The 23,559-nt window shown below is 42.8% G+C and overlaps 1 long non-coding RNA gene across 1 annotated transcript in view; it reads left to right on the top strand.

Moving 5' to 3' along the window:
* The first annotated feature begins 8,504 nt into the window (after positions 1-8,504).
* The window catches only part of LOC309648713, a 55,512-nt gene continuing 40,457 nt past the window's right edge, over positions 8,505-23,559 (top strand). The window contains exon 1 of the long non-coding RNA XR_014256766.1: positions 8,505-8,870. This is a non-coding gene — a long non-coding RNA (uncharacterized lncRNA). The remainder of the gene's footprint in view (positions 8,871-23,559) is intronic.

Genomic DNA, 23,559 nt, shown 5'->3' with positions numbered 1-23,559 from the left:
CATCCTGCTTTAATAAAAACCTAAAACATGTGACATTAACTTTGAGACTGAGGACCAGACAGAGGCTGTAAAAGTGGCTTCCAGAAAGCTGCTGGTGGAGGCTGAAAATTCGTGGAGAAGCTGGAGGGGGGCTACATTTGTTACGTATCAGTGGAGTAACTGCAAAAACTTGCCTATGGTAAGTTGGTAGATAGAAAATGTACCTAATGAACTTGTGGATGGGGCTAAGGAGATCTCCAGGCAGTATGTAGAATATATTAATTGGCTTTTTATTTCTAATCTGTATATGGGGAAGTATAGAAAGAGAGGGATAAACTGAAGAAGGAACTGCTCAGTTTGCAAGCAGAATTTAGAGGAAATATAAAGGAACCAAAATTTTCTGGAGTGGAAAACAAACTTGTTTATCATCTTCAGTTTCTTCAACCAGATAAATTCCTGCCAAGTAAACTAAAACCTGGGTGGAAATTAAACACAAGGTGCTACAAGAAAATGTGTCCTCATGCTCAAGATCATTTAATGTTATGATATGGAAATCCAAGTGCAAACTCCTGCCTGACACTGCCCCTTAGGCCAAGATAGTGAATTGGAAGCAATACCACATTCCAAGTGCAATGCCAGGGATCAGTGCTGTCCTCGAAGACTAAAGGATGCAGTGAAAGTAGTTCCTATTATATCCCTGATTTTTAATTTACCTGGAATTTACCCTGATTTTTAATAAGGACCTGGAAAAAACAGTGAAAACTGATCATGGCAGATGAGAAAAGACTGCTGGCTGAAATTGACCCTCAAAATATCGAGGTCCTAACCTCTGGAACCTGTGAGTGTTAATTTATATTGCAAAGGTGGTTTGCAGATTAATTTAATATGTGATTAAGTTAAGGCTCTTGAGATGGCGAGATTATCCTGGATTATCTGGGTGAGCCTTGAATGTAATCATAAGTGTTCTAACAATAGGGAGGCTGAGGAAGATTAGACTACAGAAGAAGGTAATGTGATCCTTGAAGCAAGATGCTATGCTGCCAGATTTGAAAAGGGAAGAAGGGACCATGAGCCAAGGAATGCAGCTCTAGAAGCTGGAAAAGACAAGGAAATCTACTTACCCTTAGCACTCCTGGAGGGAACACCATCCTATTGACACTATGATTTCAGCCCAGTGAAACTAATTTTAGACTTCTTGACCAAGCTCCTTAAGTGTGCAGGAATACATGTGTGTTGTTTTAAATCACTAAATTTGAGGTAATTTGTTACAGCAGCCATAGGAAATTAACATTACCAAAAATTGTAAAAAAAAAAAAAAATCAAATTGTATCCCAAACTGTAGCAGCTATAGCAGATATTGTATTTTTACTAGAATAGATCAACCCAATCTCTGTCATAAGTAACAACTATTGATCTGGTGAATGCCTTCCTTTCCATTCCTATCACAAAGAATAATGAAAAGATGTTTGCATTCATTTGGAAAGGACAGCAGCATACATTCACAGTCTTGGAAGAAATCTGGGTTAACTCTTCTTGTTCTCTGTCACAGTATAGTCTAGTTAGACCTTCGTTATCTTAATATTCCATAGTCACTATGTCAGTGACAATAATGTGAATTGAACCTGGGGAGTATGAAGTGGCAAGTACAATGGATGTACCCAGAGGTTGGGAGATAAACCTTACATAGATTCGAGGTTATCTGAGGAATGCTAGGAAGTTTTTACACTTTGTAGCTCTTACCATTGAGAAAAAGTCACAACAATTAGCAAGCCTCTTTGGAAGTAGCACATACCACACTTGGAAAACCTGCAACAACCCATTTATTAAATGACTCAGAAAGATGCCAGTTTTTACTGGAACCAAGAGCAAGAGATAGCTCTAGAGCATATTCAGGCTGCAATACAATCAGTTCTGCCAATGAGCCATATGATAGTGTGTTAGAGGTACCCACAGTGACTAAAGAAAGGATATCTCAGGCAAGTCCTAATTGAAGAGTCTCAGTGCAGACCCCTAGGGTTTTGCAGCAAGTCAGTGACATCATGTGTTAGTCTATCAGTGCTGCTATAACAAAATTTCACAGATTGAGTCACTTAAATGACAAAGTTTATTTTCTCACAGTTCTGGAACCCAGAAGTCCAAGATCAAGGTACTGTCAGGGATAGTTTCTGGTGAGAGCTCTCTTCCTGGCTTTCAAACAGCCACATTCTCACTGTGTCCTCAGCCACTCCTCTATGCATGTGTGGGGAGGGAGGGAGGGAGGGAGAGGGAGAGAGGGAGAGAAAGGGAGATCTCTGGTTTCTCTGTCTCTCCTTATAAGCACACCAGCCTTATTGGATTAGGGCCCCACCTTTATGACCTCATTTAACATTGTTTACCTCCTTAAAGGTCCCACCTCCAAACACAGTTACACTGGGGGTTAGGGCTACAACACATGAATTTTGAAGGGACACAATTCAATCCATAGTGCATCCACAACAGAAAATTACCTACCATTTGAAGAGCAGCTCCTGGCATGCTACAGGGCCCTGATAGAGACTGGATACCTGATCATAAGACATCAAATTTTTTCCCAAAATTGATCTGAGCTTTACCTCCTGAGCTGAGCAAAGACCACCAATACACAAGGTTGAGCAAGCACAGCATAATTTCGTCATATTATGGCAATGATACATTTGAAATCAGGCTGAGTAGATCCAGTGTACACATATAAACTAACACTTGGCCCAGACACTCATATCACCTCTCTTGCACAGATGAGAATCCTTCATACTTAGGGCCTTATGAATTCTTATTTTGACCAGCTGAAAAAGGAAAAAAAAATCTTTGGTTCATTAATAGATAGCACAACATATTGGTGCAAACCAAAACTGGACTGCTGCTATTCTGTACTATCATTTCAGAGGTGGCAAACAGAAAACTTCTCAGTGGCTAGAGCTTTAAGCAGTACAGCTTGTTATTAACTTGGACTGGAGCAAAAAGTGGCCTGAGACAGGAATACTCAGGACTTTCAGCTGTTGCTAATGGCTTAGCTGTTCATTCAGGAACTTTGGGTGAGGCTGAGAAATTGGAAGAGAGGAGGCCAAGAGGTCTCAGGAAGAAGCATACAGGTGGATTTATGAGAGTGGCCTCAAAGTGTGAGGATCTTTGCACCCACTAGAGAGCACAGATTACAGAAGAGGCACTGTTCAACTAGGTAGACCAGATTGCTAGGGACAGAGTAAAGGGACAAAGTAGGTGATTAAGTAGTTAATCCCATAGGGGATTGTAAGTAAAGAAAAAAGTATGGGAGACCCCGGTAAGTTAAAGATCACTCAAGAAAGCAGGTTTGCTTAACCACAGAACCAAGCAGGCTTGCTTAGCAACAAAAGCATGCAACAGAAGCATGAGACATGCCTTAAAACAATAAAACAATGGTGACATGAGACCCACATCCTACCCAGTGAGCTCAGTAAGTTAATGACCCCTAGGACATGCTCTCTACACACACAAAAAAACAATAATTTATGGAAAGATAACATTTCAAAGTGAAAGACCCTTATTGTACTGAGACCTGAAATAATTTTTCCATAATGCCATGAGAGTGCTGGCTTGACCATGTAGGGAAAAGAAAACTCCCCTGCCCTACCTGGAGGAGGAGCTGATGATGGAAGTTTGACTTCTAGTCAAGAATGAGGAAGAAGGTGGTCTTTTCCCCTCCCCACTTTTCCTTTGATTATAAAACTGTAGCCCACTAAGTTCTTGGGGTGCGGCACCCTCTCACCTGCCCACTTGTAAGCCTCACAAGCATCCTATTTTAATAAATCACTTCTTATCTATCACTTTGCATCTTGCTGAATTCTTTCTGCACTGAGACATAAAGAATCAGAGGTCCTCAGAGCGCCCCCCCCAAAAAAAAAATGCCACCTAGCAGTTTCAAGATGACTCATCTTTGGCCACTTCAGTGCTCGCACGATGGCTCTGTAAACAGAATAGCCATGGTGGAAGTGGAGAAGGTTATGCACTGTTACATTAGCTTGAGATTTTTCTCATTAGGACTGATCTGGCCACTGCCATTATTGAACATCTGACTGATAAAAGCAAATATGTACCAAGGCTGGACCCTCAATATGGTACCATCCTTCAAGGACATTGTGTCGGTAGGTTCTCTAGGAAGCAGATGTCCAGATAGAGTTAGAAATACAATAGAGTTATTGGAGATAATGCCTGTGAAAGATAAAGGGAAGAGGGAACAGAGTAGGCAGGAAGAACCTGCCAGCTGTGATGCAAATCTGACACCAGTGAAAGGGGAGGGAGAAAGAAGGAGTGGGTAGGAAGAGACCTCAGACTGAGGTGAATTATAAGGAAGTCTCTACCAGCCCAAGGGGTGCCTCTTGGGAAAATAAAATTGCTGGTCAGGAATTGTGAGCCCGTGTGCCCCTGCCCAAGAAATCTGTGCCCTCAGCTTGAAACCAGAGAATCTGAAGGTACCCACAAGATGGAGGATATTGTCTGTTTACCACAGGCTATCTCTTAAAGAGAGATCTGAGCAGAACTCCTCCAGAACAACCAGAGTTACCAACTAGCCACATAAGGCAACCTGATTACAACAGGCACATCGCACCACGGAGGGAGCAGTGTCTCACTCTCAGACAAAACATTAGTGTTACAGATTCCTGGTAAGGACTTGCCTTATCTGCCTATAGTCTCACAATGTCTGATTGTCAGGAGAGTCCCACATAACATTGTCTCTGACCAAGGGGACAAAATTTATAGTGTAAGAGGTTCAACAATTACAGATGACCAAGGGCTCCAGTCAGTGTTAACTTTGTTAGATCCAGCTAGTACTGAGTTGGGAGAGCTGATAGTCGAGTACTCAGAATATTTGAGAGGCGATCATTAAAACATTGATAGAGAGAGAGAGGAGAAGATGGTGGAAGAGTAAGACGTGGATATCACCTTCCTCCCCACAGATACATCAGAAGTACATCTACACATGGAACTGCTCCTATAGAACACCCACTGAACACTGGAGGAAGACGTCAGACCTCCCAAAAGGCAAGAAACTCCCCACGTACCCAGGTAGGGCAAAAGAAAAAAGAAAAAACAGAGACAAAAGAATAGGGATGGGACCTGCACCAGTGGGAGGGAGTTGTGAAGGAGGAAAGGTTTCCACACACTAGGAAGCCCCTTCTCGGGCAGAGACTGCAAGTGGCAGTGGGGGGTAGCTTCGAAGCCATGGAGGAGAGCGCAGCAACAGGGGTGCGGAGGTCAAAGTGGAGAGATTCCCGCACAGAGGATCGATGCCGACCAGCATGCACCAGCCCAAGAGGCTTGTCTGCTCACCCGCCGGGGTAGGGGGGCTGGGTGCTGAGGGGATCAGGCATCGGTCGGATCGCAGGGAGAGGACTGGGGTGGGCGGCGTGAACACAGCCTGAAGGGGTTAGCGCACCACAGCTAGCCGGGAGGGAGTCTGGGAAAAGGTCTGGATCTGCCAAGCAGGCAAAAGACTTTTTCTTGCCTCTTTGTTTCCTGGTGCTGCGCGAGGAGAGGGGATTCAGAGCACCGCCTGAACGAGCTACAGAGACGGGCGCGAGCCGCGGCTATCAGCGCGGACACCAGAGACGGGATTGAAATGCTAAGGCTGCTGCTGCTGCCACCAAGAAGCCTGTGTGCAAGCACAGGTCACTATCCACACTGCCCCTCCCGGGAGCCTGTGCAGCCCGCCACTGCCAGGGTCCCGTGATCCAGAGACAACTTCCCTGGGAGAACACATGGCGCGCCGCAGGCTGGTGTAACGTCATGCAGGCCTCTGCTGCCGCAGGCAAACCCCACAACCGTACCCTTCCCTCCCCCCGGCCTGAGTGAGCCAGAGTCCCCGAAGCAGCTGCACCTTTAACCCCGTCCTGTCTGAGCAAAGAACAGATGTCCTCAGGTGACCTACACGCAGAGGCGGGTCCAAATCAAAACCTGAACACCGGGAGCTGTGCGAACAAAGAAGAGAAAGGGAAATTTCTCCCAGTAGCCTCAGAAGCAGCGGATTAAAGCTCCAAAAACAACCTGATGTACCTGCATCTGTGGAATACCTGAATAGACAACGAATCATCCCAAATTGAGGAGGTGGACTTTGGGAGCAAGATATATTATTTTTTCCCCTTTTCCTCTTTTTGTGAGTGTGTATGTGTATGCTTCTGTGTGAGATTTTGTCTGTATAGCCTTGATTTCACCATTTTTTGTAGGGTTCTGTCCATCCGTTTTTTTTTTTTTTTTTTTACTTAAAAAATTTTTTTTCTTAATAATTATTTTTTATTTTTAATAACTTTATTTTATTGTATCTTACTTTATTTTATTTTATCCTCTTTCTTTTTTTCTTTCTATTTTTTCTCCCTTTTATTCTGAGCTGTGTGTATAAAAGGCTCTTGGTGCTCCAGCCAGGCATCAGGGCTGTGCCTCTGAGGTGGGAGAGCCAACTTCAGGACACTGGTCCACAAGAGAACTACCAGCTCTATGTAATACCAAATGACAAAAATCTCCCAGAGATCTCCATCTCAACACCAAGACCCAGCTTCACTCAACGACCAGCAAGCTACAGTGCTGGACACCCTATGCCAAATAACTAGCAAGACAGGAAAACAGCCTCATCCATTAGCAGAGAGGCTGCCTAAAATCATAATAAGGCCACAGACACCCCAAAACACACCACCAGACGTGGTTCTGCCCACCAGAAAGCCAAGATCCAGCCTCATCCAACAGAACACAGGCACTAGTCCCCTGCACCAGGAAGCCTACACAACCCACTGAACCAACCTTAGCCACTGGGGACAGATACCAAACACAACAGGAACCACGAACCTGCAGCCTGCAAAAATGAGACCCCAAACACAGAAAGATAAGCAAAATGAGAAGACAGAAAAACACACAGCAGACGAAGGAGCAAGGCAAAAACCCACCAGACCTAACAAATGAAGAGGGAATAGGCAGTCTACCTGAAAAAGAATTCAGAATAATGATAGTAAAGATGATCCCAAATCTTGGAAACAGAATAGACAAAATTCAAGAAACATTTAAAAAGGAACTAGAAGAACTAAAGAGGAACCAAGCAACAATGAACAACACAATAAATGAAATTAAAAATACTCTAAAAGGGATCAATAGCAGAATAACTGAGGCAGAAGAATGGATAAGTGACCTGGAAGATAAAATATTGGAAATAACTACTGCAGAGCAGAATAAAGAAAAAAGAATGAAAACAACTGAGGACAGTCTCAGAGACTTCTGGGACAACATTAAATGCACCAACATTCGAATTATAGTGGTCCCAGAAGAAGAAGAGAAAAAGAAATGGACTGAGAAAATATTTGAAGAGATTATAGTTGAAAACTTCCCTAATATGGGAAAAGAAATAGTTAATCAAGTCCTGGAGGCACAGAGAGTCCCATACAGGATAAATCCAAGGAGAAACATGCCAAGACACATATTAATCAAACTATCAAAAATTAAATTAAAAGAAAACATATTAAAAGCAGCAAGGGAAAAACAACAAATAACACACAAAGGAGTCCCCATAAGGTTAACAGTCGAACTTTCAGCAGAAACTCTGCAAGCCAGGAGGGAGTGGCAGGACATATTTAAAGTGATGAAGGAGAAAAACCTACAACCAAGATTACTCTACCCAGTAAGGATCTCATTCAGATTTGATGGAGAAATTAAAACCTTTACAAACAAGCAAAAGCTGAGAGAATTCAGCACCAGCAAACCAGCTTTACAACAAATGTTAAAGGAACTTATCTAGGCAAAAAAACACAAGAGAAGGAAAACACCTACAATAACAAACCCAAAACATTTAAGAAAATGGGAATAGGAACATGCATATCGATAATTTCCTTAAATGTAAATGGATTAAATGCTCCCACCAAAAGACACAGACTGCCTGAATGGATACAAAAACAAGACCCGTATATATGCTGTCTACAAGAGACCCACTTTAGACCTAGGGACACATACGGACTGAAAGTGAGGGAATGGAAAAAGATATTCCATCCAAATGGAAATGAAAAGAAAGCTGGAGTAGCAATTCTCATATCGGACAAAATAGACTTTAAAATAAAGACTATTACAAGAGACAAAGAAGGACACTATATAATGATCAAGGGATCGATTCAAGAAGAAGATATAACAATTGTAAATATTTATGCACCCAACATAGAAGCACCTCAGTACATGAGGCAAATGCTAACAGCCATAAAAGGGGATATCGACAGTAACACAATCATAGTAGGGGACTTTAACTCCCCACTTTCACCAATGGACAGATCATCCAAAATGAAAATAAATAAGGAAACACAAGTTTAAATGATACATTAAACAAGATGGACTTAGTTGATATTTACAGGACAGTCCACCCCAAAATAATAGAATACACATTTTTCTCAAGTGCTCATGAAACATTCTCCAGGATAGAGCATATCATGGGTCACAAATCAAGCCTTGGTAATTTTAAGAAAACTGAAATCGTATCAAGTATCTTTTCCGACCACAACGCTATGAGACTAGATATCAATTACAGGAAAAGATCTGTAAAAAATACAAACATATGGAGGCTACACAATACAATACTTAATAACGAAGTGATCACCGAAGAAATCAAAGGGGAAATCAAAAAATACCTAGAAACAAATGACAATGGAGACACGACGACCCAAAACCTATGGGATGCAGCAAAAGCAGTTCTAAGAGGGAAGTTTATAGCAATACAAGCCTACCTCAAGAAACAGGAAACATCCTGAATAAACAACCTAACCTTGTACCTAAAGCGATTAGAGAAAGAAGAACAAAAAAACCCCAAAGTTAGCAGAAGGAAAGAAATCAAAAAGATCAGATCAGAAATAAATGGAAAAGAAATGAAGGAAACAATAGTAAAGATAAATAAAACTAAAAGCTGGTTCTTTGAGAAGATAAACAAAATTGATAAACCATTAGACAGACTCATCAAGAAAAAAAGGGAGAAGATTCAAATCAATAGAATTAGAAATGAAAAAGGAGAAGTAACAACTGACACTGCAGAAATACAAAGGATCATGAGATATTACTACAAGCAACTCTATGTCAATAAAATGGACAACCTGGAAGAAATGGACAAATTATTAGAAATGCACAACCTTCTGAGACTGAACCAGGAAGAAATAGAAAATATGAACAGACCAATCACAAGCACTGAAATTGAAACTGTGATTAAAAATCTTCCAACAAACAAAAGCCCAGGACCAGATGGCTTCACAGGCGAGTTCTCTCAAACATTTAGAGAAGAGTTAACACCTATTCTTCTCAAACTCTTCCAAAATATTGCAGAGGGAGGAACACTCCCCAACTCATTCTACAAGGCCACCATCACCCTGATACCAAAACCAGAAAAAGATGTCACAAAGAAAGAATACTACAGGTCAATATCACTGAGGAACATAGATGCAAAAAACCTCAACAAAATACTAGCAAACAGAATCCAACAGCACATTAAAAGGATCATACATCATGATCAAGTGGGGTTTATTCCACGAATGCAAGGATTCTTCAATCAACGTGATACACCATATTAACAAATTGAAGGAGAAAAACCATATGATCATCTCAATAGATGCAGAGAAAGCTTTTGACAAAATTCATCACCCATTTATGATAAAAACCCTGCAGAAAGTAGGCATAGAAGGAACTTTCCTCAACATAATAAAGGCCATATATGACAAACCGAGAGCCAACATCGTCCCCAATGGTGAAAAACTGAAACCATTTCCACTAAGATCAGGAACAAGACAAGGTTGCCCACTCTCACCACTATTATTCAACATAGTTTTGGAAGTTTCAGCCACAGGAATCAGAGAAGAAAAAGAAATAAAAGGAATCCAAATCGGAAAAGAAGAAGTAAAGCTGTCACTGTTTGCAGATGACATGATACTATACATAGAGAATCCTAAAGATGCTACCAGAAAACTACTAGAGCTAATCAATGAATTTGGTAAAGTAGCAGGATACTAAATTAATGCACAGAAATCTCTTGCATTCCTATACACTAATGATGAAAAATCTGAAAGTGAAATTAAGAAAACACTCTCATTTACCATTGCAACAAAAAGAATAAAATATCTAGGAATAAACCTACCTAAGGAGACAAAAGACCTGTATGCAGAAAATTATAAGACACTGATGAAAGAAATTAAAGATGATACAATTAGATGGAGAGATATACCATGTTCTTGGATTGGAAGAATCAACATTGTGAAAATGACCCTACTACCCAAAGCAATCTACAGATTCAATGCAATCCCTATCAAACTACCACTGGCATTTTTCACAGAACTAGAACAAAAAACTTCACTATTTGTATGGAAACACAAAGGACCCCGAATACCCAAAGCAATCTTGAGAATGAAAAATGGAGCTGGGGGAATCAGGCTCCCTGACTTCAGACTATACTACAAAGCTACAGTAATCAAGACCGTATGGTACTGGCACAAAAACAGAAACATAGATCAATGGAACAGGATAGAAAGCCCAGAGGTAAACCCACACACATATGATCACCTCATCTTTGATAAAGGAGGCAAGCATATACAGTGGAGAAAAGACAGCCTCTTCAATAAGTGGTGTTGGGAAAATTGGACAGGTACATGTAAAAGTATGAAATTAGAACACTCCCTAACACCATACACAAAAATAAACTCAAAATGGATTAAAGACATAAATGTAAGGCCAGACAGTATCAAACTCTTAGAGGAAAACATAGGCAGAACACTCTATGACATAAATCACAGCAAGATCCTTTTTGACCCAACTCCTAGAGAAATGGAAATAAAAACAAAAATAAACAAATGGGACATGATGAAACTTAAAAGCTTTTGCACAGCAAAGGAAACCATAAACAAGACCATAAGACCACCCTCAGATTGGGAGAACTTATTTACAAATGAAGCAACTGACAAAGGATTAATCTCCAAAATTTACAAGCAGCTCATTCAGTTCAATAACAAAAAAACAAACAACCCAATCCAAAAATGGGCAGAAGACTTAAATAGACATTTCTCCAAAGAAGATATACAGATTGCCAACAAACACATGAAAGAATGCTCAACATCATTAATCATTAGAGAAATGCAAATCAAAACTACAATGAGATATCATCTCACACCAGTCAGAATGGCCATCATCAAAAAATCTAGAAACAATGAATGTTGGAGAGGGTGTGGAGAAAAGGGAACACTCTTGCACTGTTGGTGGGAATGTAAACTGATACAGCCACTATGGAGAACAGTATGGAGGTTTCTTAAAAAACTAAAAATAGAACTACCATATGACCCAGCAATCCCACTACTGGGCATATACCCTGAGAAAACCATAATTCAAAAAGAGTCATATACCAAAATGTTCCTTGCAGCTCTATTTACAATAGCCAGGACATGGAAGCAACCTACGTGTCCATCATTGGATGAATGGATAAAGAAGATGTGGCACATATATACAATGGAATATTACTCAGCCATAAAAAGATACGAAATGGAGTTATTTGTAGTGAGGTGGATGGAGTTAAGAGTCTGTCATACAGAGTGAAGTAAGTCAGAAAGAGAAAAACAAATAAAGTATGCTAACACAGATATATGGAATCTAAGGGGAAAAAAAAAAAGGTCATGAAGAACCTTGTGGCAAGATGGGAATAAAGACACAGACCTACTAGAGAATGGACTTGAGGATATGGGGAGGGTGAAGGGTTAGCTGTGACAAAGTGAGAGAGTGGCATGGACATATATACACTACTAAACGTAAAATAGATAGCTAGGGGGAAGCAACCGCATAGCACAGGGAGATCAGCTCTGTGCTTTGTGACCACCTAGAGGGGTGGGATAGGGAGGGTGGGAGGGAGGGAGATGCAAGAGGGAAAAGATATGGGAATATATGTATATGTATAACTGATTCACTTTTTTATAAAGCAGAAATTAACACACCATTTTAAAAAATTATACTCCAATAAATATGTTAAAAAAATTGATAGATTGATATTGGCCATTGTGAAATTATTTACTTAACAAAACTGAGGCAAACTCTACAAGTCAGAGATCACAGACACACACAGACACTCACACACACACACGCACACATGCCAAGTTACAGACAAATCACTGGCAGCCTCAGAGATGCTGGAATGAGCACTTTCAGGAACAGGTAGGGCACCAAATTGGGGGTTGTCTTTTGTGAGCTTAGAGGTGGCATTTTCAAGGTGCAATACATATTTTAAACCAAAGCAATATGTGGTGTCCAAAAAGGTAGGGTGCACTTGTCTGGGAACCAGGAAAAGAAATAAGAGGCAAGCCTTTTCTCTATTATACCTAATGGACCACTTGGGGAATTCATCCTTCCTGTTCCCAAAACTGCAGGCTGTGCTAGCCTAGAAATCTTAGAGGGAACACTTCTACCAGGGAACACAGTATGGGTTCTACTAAAATTAAACCTATAGCTGCTGCCTTGTCATGTGGGTTCCTTACACCAGTACACCTATAAGCAAAGAAAGCACGAATGATAGAATTGCTGCCATATAAAGGAGGCCACGAGGAGTTTGTCTGGATCTCTGGGAGTTTACATGGGTTGCAACTCTTGATGATTTCTTGTTTGTTAATAATTGCAAATGAGTAACTTCAGAACCATGATTTAACAAAGGTATGATACCCAGATGCTCAGATCCATCATCCATGAAAGTCTAGGTTACCAGGAAAGCAGCCTATACCCATTGAAATGCTGGCAGAGGGTGAAGGGTATCTAGAAGTGGTGGTGGAGGAATGAAATGAGAGTAAGACCCAACCTCAGGACCAACTGACCAACTGCAGCTTGTTCCATGAAGTTTCTTATTATGTTACTTGTTTATTTGTTTATTGACTGTGACTGGCAACAATTCTGAAGAGCAGTTGTTATAAGGGTAAACTCTATGTGGGTCACAAGTGGACCTGAGACCATAGCAGATGCTGCTGGTGCCCCACCCATATCCCTCCTTCTGGTTGGATCATTTCAATGAGGCAGGTGACTTCAAATTGCCAATATCTGTGTCTTTTTTCTGAAAGACTTTCTCCAAAGCCATGTCAAGTCACTCTACCTGCTTGCAGCACAGCCTTAAAGTCCAAAAAATTAATATCCCCCAGGAGCTGCTCTCCATTGATGATACCCCACCCCTGACTCCAGGGGAATAATACTAAGGCATATGTTTTACATTGTTTCCCAGAGGTTCCCTACAGGATTAAGCTTTAGTTAACTGCAGCATTATTTGTCTCTCAATAATGACCTCCTTTTTTTGACCTTATATTCCCTGTCTCATTTTCCCACTTCTCCATCAATATTTCAGGTACCTCCCAGAAAAATGAGTTACATTTTAATCTCTGTATCAGGGTCTACTTCTGCAGGAAACCTAAACTAAGACAAGTGAATACAGTGGCTATGGGGACAGGTAGGCAGAGTCTAAAACTATATTGAAGGTTGAATCAATGAGACTTGTAGATGGGTTGAATGTGGCAACTGAAAGAGAGAAATCAGGAATGATGCTTAGATTTCTGACTTAAGCAACTGAGTAGAAAGTGGTGTCATTTATGGACATGGAGGTTAATTAGAGGTGTTGAAAATCAAGAGTTCCATTTTGTTGACATTATATTTGAGATTTCTATTAAAATAAAGCAGTGATTTTAATTGAGACCAAGATGGAAAGCTAAAACTACAATTTTGGGAAAATAGAAATGGTTGCAAGATAACCAAAAAAGACCTACTGTATAGCACAGGGAACTATACTCAGTATTTTGTAATAACCTATAAGGGAAAAGAATCTGAAAAAGAATATATATATATATATATGTATATGTGTATATATATATGTATATGTGTATATATATATATGTATATGTGTATATATATATATAACCGAATCACTTTACTGTACACCTGAAACTAACACAACATTGTAAATCAATTATACTTCAATAAAAAAATTTTTTTAAAGAAAATAAAAGAAATGATTTCAAGAAGATGGATGGATGCTCCTATGTGACTTTCTATGACCTTGAAATTTAAGAGCAATGCCAGAGCGATGTTTGTCACTTCCCTCTGCAACAGCATCCAGTATTATTCCAAAGAGCTGCTGCTCCATTAGCCTAGGTCCCAGAATTAAGACACAAGGAACGTGCCCCACAAGTGAGAAACATCTTTATTGCTAATAGCCTCTAAGAATTTAGAATGATGTTATCACAGCAGAAAATGGTTATCCTGACTGGTACAGAAATCCTTCCTTAATTAAAACAACAGGAAAGAAGGTTGTGAGAGACATAATTTAAGGTAGTTTTGGGCTCTGGTGTTGAGAAAATAATAAATAAGTTCACATGTAGTTATATTTCAGAAAGAAAAACAGTATAGACACAATTTCCTTTCCCTAAAACCAACTGCTGGAAAAAAAAGCAGTCTAGTCCTGTTTCTCCAGCTAGCTTAACAGGAGCATGACCTTTACCTGGATTGACATCCGGGGTGTATGCAGTCAAATGTGAAAAATCCATTATTGTGTCAACTCTCAATCAGTTGTGTAACAGAGAGTGCAGGTCACACAAACCACTGAACCACTGTGCTGTGATTTCCTTAAACACTGGCTGTTTTGCTGCTAGTTTACTTTCTGTTTTGGCTTTGTTTCTGCTCACATTAAAAAGTCTTCATTCCTGCTGACAGGCAGGTGGAAACAGTTAGGAATTAAGGTCTCAATGCAGATTCTCCAGGCATATCCACTCACAACTAATTGAGAACTGGATGCATTTCCTCAAGTTCTTGAATAGATGACTGCCTGGTGGGGTACCCACAGTCACCCTTCCCTTCAGAGTAGACTTCTGCAGCTGCTCACTGAAGTTTAAAATTTATTTACACAGACACAACCTTTTATTCCCAGTTTAGAGAAAAGGTTTCAACTGCAAATGTCCATTGGAGGGGGAGGAGGAGTGTGTGTGAAGAAGAGAGGTACATAAATCAAGTCTAAACAGGAAAACAACTCCCTTTCTGCTTTTACAACAGGAGAAATTTAATGCAGCCAAGTGGTTACATAAATGACATAAACCCAGAGATTAGCAAGAGTAGAAAGTCAGTACTTCCCCTAGGCTGATGATACTAATGGAAGAGGCAGAGTTCGTGAAGCCCAGGGACCAAGATCACATCTGTGAAACTCAATCCATATGAGCCACATTACCAGAGCTGGAGCCACAGAGGAAATTAACTGCTGCCAGATAACTACTCAGGGCAGAGAGGAAGAAGAAACACCCGACTTCTCCCATCCTCCAATCTGCACCATTGGCTGAACCCATCTTAGAAGCTAAGATGGAAGTCTGGAGAAAGCAGCCTGTAGGAGTCAGAACCCTTGCAATACAGAACAGAGAAGAGAAAGGGAAAAATATCGATCAATGGGGAAACATACACAGGACTGATGCAGAAAGGTATGGCACATAGGACTTGGGGCTTTCTGCCTAACCAAACAAAATTCCTTCCATAGCTATGCCTGTGTCATCCCTTCATTCTTTGGGATCCCTTAATCATAGTCCCTCCTGACTTCTCTTTCCCAACCCTGACCAAGCCATGGGATCTGAAGAGATGTAATAGATCCCATTACATAATCCTCATTCCCTGCCCATCATTACTGGGCAAAGGAAGGACATCTGACCAAGCTGGGCCAATCAGGGTCTTCCCCAAGATTTTTCATACCAAAGCTGGTGGGGAATTGTCCTTTCTGCTCTTGTTGTAGAGCTGTAAACATCTGAGTCTATATGTACTTCTTGTTCTCTGATGTGTGAAGAAAGTGATTTTAGCAGGATGGAATATAGCCAAAGTCAACATGGAGAGGGAAGCAGAAGAAAGAGAAAGAGAGAGTCACTAGATAGGTTCCGAGTTCATGGTTCTAGGAATTACTAAGGAGAATTCCACCTCTGCTTTTCCACAATATGGTTGCTTGAGCCAACAGATTTCCTTTCTGGCTTATAGTATTATGTTAAGTTTCTGTCTCTTATAACTACAACACAGATATGTTCTGAGCAAGCAGGGGAAAGAACAAAGGGTCTGACATCATACTAAAACTTTTGTTAAGAAAAAATAGAGGCTGAGAAAGCAGAGAAGTTCAGGTGTCCCAGTTAAATATGGGTACCAGCAAGCAAGTGGCTGGGATACTGATGTGCAGAATCATGATTTTACCAAGAGTGTCCAGCTTCCTTACAGATATGGATGGCCAGTGAGATATAAGCTGAAGTCATGAAGTGGAGCTTTTGGGAAGTTCTTTAAAGGAGAGCAGGGGCTGATTGAGGTGACAGGCTCTTTTGCCCCATAGCCACCTACCACCTAGACACACTCACACTCTCTTCCTTCTGCCTGCCACACAGACAGGTGACTGCCATCTTGAAGTCATGAACTTGAGGACCCATCCCTAGAGATCAGCAGAGCTGGGAGGTGGAAGGAGACTAAGTCCTTAACGACAGTGTGGAGCCACCTTACAGTCCTGGGCTACTTACACCTCTCATTACCTGAAAGAAAATTACCGTGTTCTTTTTCCTTTGGTGTTTTTGTTCTTTTGTGTTATTTAAGGTACTATTTTATCTAGTCTTAACTATTCAGAGCTGATTAGAATTCCTAATTGATGAACAAATAATTCATCTGCCTTCTTATTAGATGTGTTTTTCCCAAATGGAAACCTTGATCTTCAACTTCTCTGTAAGACCCTTCAGGGCAAACTCAGCAAATGTGAAAATCCTGAAGTGGCCAGGAGCTGGCAAGGGACACTTGGCCAGAGAAGCTGGGGGCCCTGAAGGGTCTGAAGGTAGACTCAAGCATGGGAAAGTGATACACATGGATGGTCCTCCAGTTCTCTAAAGACTGAAAGCACCAAGAGGCACCCACCACATTCTCACTTGTTCACCTACAACCCCAAGGCTTGCCACTTCTCACACAAGGAGGTCTTTTCTTCTCTAGCCCCAATCCAGCCAAGGGACTTGCAGATGTGGAGGGTTTCTTTGAATCATCCATCCTACGATCAGCTCTTTCTTCCTGTGATGGTTAATTCCATGTATCAACTTGACTGGGCATGGCATGCCTAGATATGTGTTTAAACATTATTCTGGGTATGTCTGTGAGGGTGTTTCTGGATAAGTCTAACATTTGAATCAGTAAACTGAGTAAAGAAGATTGCTCTCCCCAATGTGGGTGGGCCTAATCCAATCTGTTGAAGGCCTATGTAGAATAAAAGACTGAGTAAGAAAGAATTCTTATTTTCTACATGACTGTCTTCAAGCTGGGACATAAATCCTGCCTTCGGGCTTGGACCCCAACTGGAATTTATACCATCATCTTTCCTGGTTCTTAGGCCTTCAGACTCAGGCTGGAAATATCCCATTGGCTCTCCAGGGTGTCCAACTGGCCTTGGACTTCTCAACCTCCATGACTGCATGAGCAAATTTCTTCTAGTAATTTGTATGTATTGATTCTGTCCCTGTGGAGAACCCAAATGAATATACTCCCCAAGACAAAGGCCAAGGTCAGAAAGAAAATGGTGGCTGTACGCCCAAGGTCAGCAGCAGAATGGAGGGTGCTAGTTTTCACCAAGACCCCAGGCTTTTAGGAATCCAGTCTTCAAATCTCAACGTGGACTCTGGGTCTCAGAACTATAGGTGCATATCTTTCTAGTCTCATAAAGGTTCAGACCTTTTGTTTGGGGAATTATTAAGATGAAAATCCTTAGAAAACCAGTCAATTAAGATTCATTTCTAGTGTAATATACCTTGATGGCCCCACTAGGCACAAAATAGAGGGAAAGGATGCTGCAGGAAGAAGTGGGGAACCAAAGACTGTTGTTTAAAGACCAAGATCTGCTGGGAGCAGTTTTAATGTTTCTGCCTATAATAAAGGAATAAATTTCTGGAAAGTTGCTTCTCTGTGCAAAAAGATGAATGATGGTGAGCTTGGGGGGGTGACAGAGGGGAGTGCAAAATAGTTTATTGGTGTCACATAAAAATAACAGAGACACTTGGTGGCCCTTATCTTGATTTTGCAAATCAGGCAGCATGAATGAAGATTTCTTCCTGGGCCTTTATCATGTCTTTTTTTCTTTTCTTTTTTGGAGGGACTTGGGGAGAACATTGGACAGGTTTGAAGAACCTTAATTCTCTGTGATCAACAGAATGGAGAGGACAGGATTCTCCCACCAAAACAACACTCACTCCTGGGGTCCTTCAGGAGTCACACTCCTAGTGCTTTCAATATGGGGTTTTCTACTTGCCCACCTCAACAGGCTGGACATACAGAAGGCCAACATTTTGGCCAGGGGTGGCCAAGGCCAACATGAAGCAGACCATTTTGGCTAAGGCCAACATGAAGCAGACAGACCTTTCCTCCACTGGCATTTTCCTTGGACATTCATGGTGTTAAACAGCATAGCACAAACGTGTTTCTCCCTAAGATCACACACCTGCATCCCTGCCAGCAGGACGTGGGCAGCCAAGACTTCTGGCAGCACCTTGCCTGACCACTCTTTCTGAGAGCTTCCTGGAAGGGGCTAAAGAGAAAGAAAGACTTGGGGGCAAGGCCTACTGTCCAGCAGCAGTCCCTATCCCTGTCCTTCAGCTCAGACGTGTCTGTAATGACACTGGGCAGGTGTGAGCATGTGTTTGACTTCATGGTACTAAGACTGACTGTAAACCCAAAGGAACTCCACCGCAGATTGGTTTCCCCATGGAAAGAGACTCTGAGGTGGAGAAGAGCAGGCAGGGTGTTTATTAGGAGGAACTATTGGGAATAACATCTATTGGAAGGGGGAAGAAAGAGTAGAATTAGGCAGAGGGAAACATGGCCAGGATGCAGGACCAACAGAGGCCTCAGCCAACCCTGAAGGGAGCTCTATATCTGCAGGCCTGCAGAGATGTTCCTGGTTGGGATGTGGGCTGATCAGTCATTGAATGTGGGCTACTTTGGGAAAGGTACATGACCTTGGAGAAGGCTGTTTTCTTCAGTCAACATAATTCCCCTAGAAGGACAGCTGAGGACCACCCAATTGCCTCCCAATCCTCTGTTGCTGGAAGGGATGCTGGGTTGCCCATCTTCCCTAGACCCTAGCTCCCAGAATTCCACAATATTCTCTAGGGCTCCAGCAATATGTCTAGGATTGCTCTGTACCAATGACACACCCTAAACTTAGGCTAAAACATGTAAAATAAACTATACTTTGCAGTAGAGTGGAATTTTGAGGAAAGACGGTGAGAAGAGCTCACTAGCTGGGAAAGCCATGATGAACGTTCTAAGGTCATCATTGGCTTGCCCAGGTACCATTAGCATTTTAAAAAAAATGTACTTTACTTTTAGTACACCTGAGTGAGACAGATAAATCTTATAGTGAGTGAGACTTGCCCATCCTCTGGATATTTTACCTTCTTTCTGGGCAATGCTTGGCGGACAAACCTTGTATTGGACATACGTCAGGACATCAACCTTGAGCACAGCCCATTTTCACAAAATCTGCCCCCATGCAGTGGTCCTGCTAGGAACGTGACCTCCTGGCAATGAGCAGCTGGGATGGGCCGTGATCCTGGCCTCACAGGCATGGGAGCTGGTCGGTCTAATCCTCCACTGCAGTCTGCATGGGCCAGCGAGGGCCGAGTCGGCTGGCAGCAGAATATGCTGCAGAACCCTATGACAGAGAAAGGACCCCGTGCTGGCCTCCACTTTGGGACAGAAGCAGGTGGTAAGTAAGCAGAGAAATCTACTCAGCAGAGGGAGGAGAATGAAGCTCAAGTTTAAAGAAGAGAGCCCAGGTGGCCTGTGAGAGAGTAGGAGATGCACAGCTGCTGACCAGGCAGCCTCCCGGACACAGGTGCTGTGGACCTGAGCACTCCAGGAGACTCGCCCTTCCCTGAGGCAGCAGAATGGGCATCAGCCTCTTCTAACCAGCAGAGCCCTGTTCGTCAGGGCCACAGACCCCAGAGGAGGTACAGCACGGCCTCAGGAAACCACCTCTGCATTGCCCACCTGCCAGTAACCCCTGTCTCATGCTCAGAACCAGGAAAGCTCTTCTTGCAGTGCTAGGAAGTTCACCGCTATTCTTTTTCACACTCAGCACCACAGCTACTGAATTACACCTCTTATTCACAGGCGTGGGAGCAAGTGCAGGGAGGAGAGGAGAGGGAAGGCCACCTGTCCTGCTTCCCTCACCAGCATTCCTCTCCTGGTTTGTTGTGCTCAGGCCCCAGCCTAGCTAGAGAGCAGCCTTCCTCCTCCCTGACACCACTCCTTACAGGAGAGCCAAGGCCTGTGGGCCTGGCTGCTTTACTATCACTGCCCAGCCACTGGGCACTGAGCCCCAGTGGCCTTTTGCCATGGGTATCTCTCTGCTGAGGGTGAGGAGTCAAATTGATGAGAAGTTTTCATTGTGAAGACCAGAGGAAAGGAGACTAGGATCCCACAAGTGAGGAGTGCTGTAAAACAAGGTCCCCAGGTGGGCCTTAGCAGAGAGGCAGGCCAGATTGAGTGTCTCTGTACAGACCAGAATAAACCCCCAGGGTTTCAGCAATGCAAATGATGTCTGAATGGAAGCTGCTGAAAACCCACTAGGAGACCCTGCCTTGTAGTTACTGTCATGATAGAAAAGTAAATTCTTGTTGTTTAAGCAACTGCTATCTCAAGAAACCTTCTTGCAATGAAATACTTCCTAACAGAGCAGAGAGGTTGGGCTGCTGCAGAGGATGGCAATGACAGTGGTATCAGAAGCCTCTGAGGGATCTGTGGAAGGAGAACGTTGATGCAGGGCTGGTGCCTAAAGACATGTTCTAGTTTACTAGGGCTGCCATGACAAACCACCACAAACTGAGAGGCTTATAACAATACAGATTTATTCTCTCACAGTTCTGGAAGCCAGAAATCCAAAATCCAGGGATGTCAGCAAGGCCATGCTCCCTCCAAAGGCTCTAAGGAAGAATCTTTCCTGCCTCTTCCAGCTTCTGGTGGCCCCAGATATTCCTTGGCTTGTGGCAGCATCACTCCAATCTCTGTCTCCATCTTTACATCTTCTTCTCTGTGTATGTCTCTCTGTGGGTCTGTCCTCTTCTTATGAGGAGACCAAGTCACTGGATTTAGGGCTCATGCTAATCCAGTAGGACATTATCTTAATTGCAATTGCAAAAACCCTATTTCCAAGTAAGGTCACATTCTGAGGATTGGGTGGACATTAGTTTGGGGGACACTATTCAACTTTACCAACATGGGAGACTGTTTCCAGGTCACTGTGAGGCATGCTGCAGGTATTTTTCAAACTGCTCAGATAGGAAGGTTTTCAGAGGACTAAGGTCCTTCACAGGGCCAGTGAATTCTGAGTTATTATTGTCTTACAACCCCACTCTAACCAGTGAGCCATGAGGCTTGGAGAAACTCAAGCTCCTGCTACATTTAGTCACAAGGCAGGCATGTTTTCAGGACTAATGAAGACCTGGAAGCACAGAGTCATAATTCCTGCTCAGTTACACAGAGGGCAGCCAAACAGCAAAGGAGCAGGGCCTCCAGGCATTAGCAGAGTTAATGGCACAAGGAAATCTAAAGGGTTGCTACTGAATATCATTCTCAAACAAGCCAGCATGACTTCACATGTACCAAGAACTGCATGGAACAGCACTAGGTTCACCTCCTCTCCTCCCCAGCCGTGGCAGAGCCAGAACAGGGCTTTACAGGAAACAGAGATGCCTTGAGTCCATTGACAGAAAAGAAGTGTCTTAGCAGGGAGTTTGTGTCTCAGCAGAAAAAAAGCCATTGTGCCTTAATATTGTGAATGAAAAGCCTTCAGCCTTCACCTACACAGTCCAGCAGTGGGTTGGGGGGAATTCTAAAGACCCAGAACTTCCTGGACTGTTGTGGACATAGTCAGCAGACATTGGAGAATGAGAGTAGACTAAGGGATTTCAGAAGATATCTAACCCAACATAAGCATGCTCATTTTACAAAAGAAAAACCCACAGCCGGGAGAGAGGTGGTAACAGGCCAAAGTCATCAAGTTGGTCATGGGCAGAACCAAGGGTGGGACCCATGTCCTCCGTGGAGCCTGATCCACTCAGGCTGCTGGTTCTTCTTTGAAAGAGCATGTGACCTGCCAAGCTCTGTGAAGTACCTAGACTGGGTAACAGACCTCAGAATTCACTGTCTGTCTTGCAGAAATTTCCCCCCAGATACACTCATGAGCTTTCTGGAGGTACCAGCCAAGTATCACTCTTGTCATTGATAGGTGAGAAACTGAGAACCAGAAAGTGCAGGGACTTTTCCAAGGATTCACTGTCACTGTCACTGTCACTGACAAAATGCAAACTCAGCCAAAGCCGAGAAAATAGTAACAGAAAGTCCTCATCAGTGATATTCCTGAGTAAATGACCCAGCTCCACAGAGAGGCATGAGTCTCAGCTCTGTCCAGACCCCTGGGGAAGGCTGGGTCTTGAGGGGCAGTACCTCTGAGCAGGAGAGTTTCATCCAGCTTTCTCATCTCAGATGGGTAATTCTGACCTCAAGAGAATCTGAAATTCAAGACAAAGCTTCCCAAAGTAATAAACTGTTTTCATTTTCTTTACTATGTATTCTTGATGTGATCCACTGCCCAGAGTGTTAGAAATAGAAACTCAAAGACAGAGGTGTGAATCCTTACTCTCCTACCTGTGAGCAAGCGTGTGCACCTGGACCCCTGGCTGGATTCCTGTCCTGCGGCCACCACTGCTGGCTCCCACTTCAGAAGCCTAAATATCCCCAAGGGAGGATGGAGATAGCTAGGGCCAGAGGGCTGTGCTAGATGCCTTATATAGGTTTTCTCATTTACTACTGCCCTCTTAAGGATATGTTAAGAATAAATTCTCCCTGTCTTAAAGTGAGGGAACTAGGAAATCATACTCCTTCATCATTAATTCAACATGTGTTAATTAAGGAGCCGGGCACTGAGCTGCGAAGTGGGTATAAAAGAGTAAGCAAAGAGCCAACTGGCCCTTGCCTTCACAGAGATTTCGATTAGGGGAGAAATGATATAATCACAGTAGCAAATGGAAAATTGTGATTGTGGTACGGGCATGAAAGAGAGGCACATCAACCCCTTTCACTGTTGGAGCTCCACATGATCCTGAAGCAAGGGATGTGACCCAGGCAAGGACGTTGAAGTGACCCTCACCTTGAGACCAGAATGATGAGTAAGCGATGACTTGGAACAGAAGGGAGCAAGGGACACTCCATGCAGGGGAATAGCACGTGAGAAAGCCTGGGAGCCTGAGGAAGAATGGTGAACACAAAGACCAGTGTACCTGGAGGACAGGGCGGAGGGAGGCAGTCTTCTTGGTCAACGTAAGGAGTTCTGTCCATATATGGCTTCTATGTAGGAAGCCATGGGAAGCTTATTCAGTAGGTGACACAGCCTCATGCTTCGAAACAATCGTCCAGACTATAAAATGAAGGAAACATTGGAGGTGGGACAGCATGGGTGCAAGGGACCTGTGAAGAGGCCATGTCAATAGCCCATGTGACAGGGGATTTGCACCAGAGTGTAACATAGGTAGCAAGCGGCAAAGC

Source organism: Balaenoptera physalus (assembly GCF_965194825.1).
Source record: "Balaenoptera physalus genome assembly, chromosome: 19".
Classification (NCBI taxonomy): domain Eukaryota; kingdom Metazoa; phylum Chordata; class Mammalia; order Artiodactyla; family Balaenopteridae; genus Balaenoptera; species Balaenoptera physalus.
This window is presented reverse-complemented; position numbering and strand designations above follow the sequence as displayed.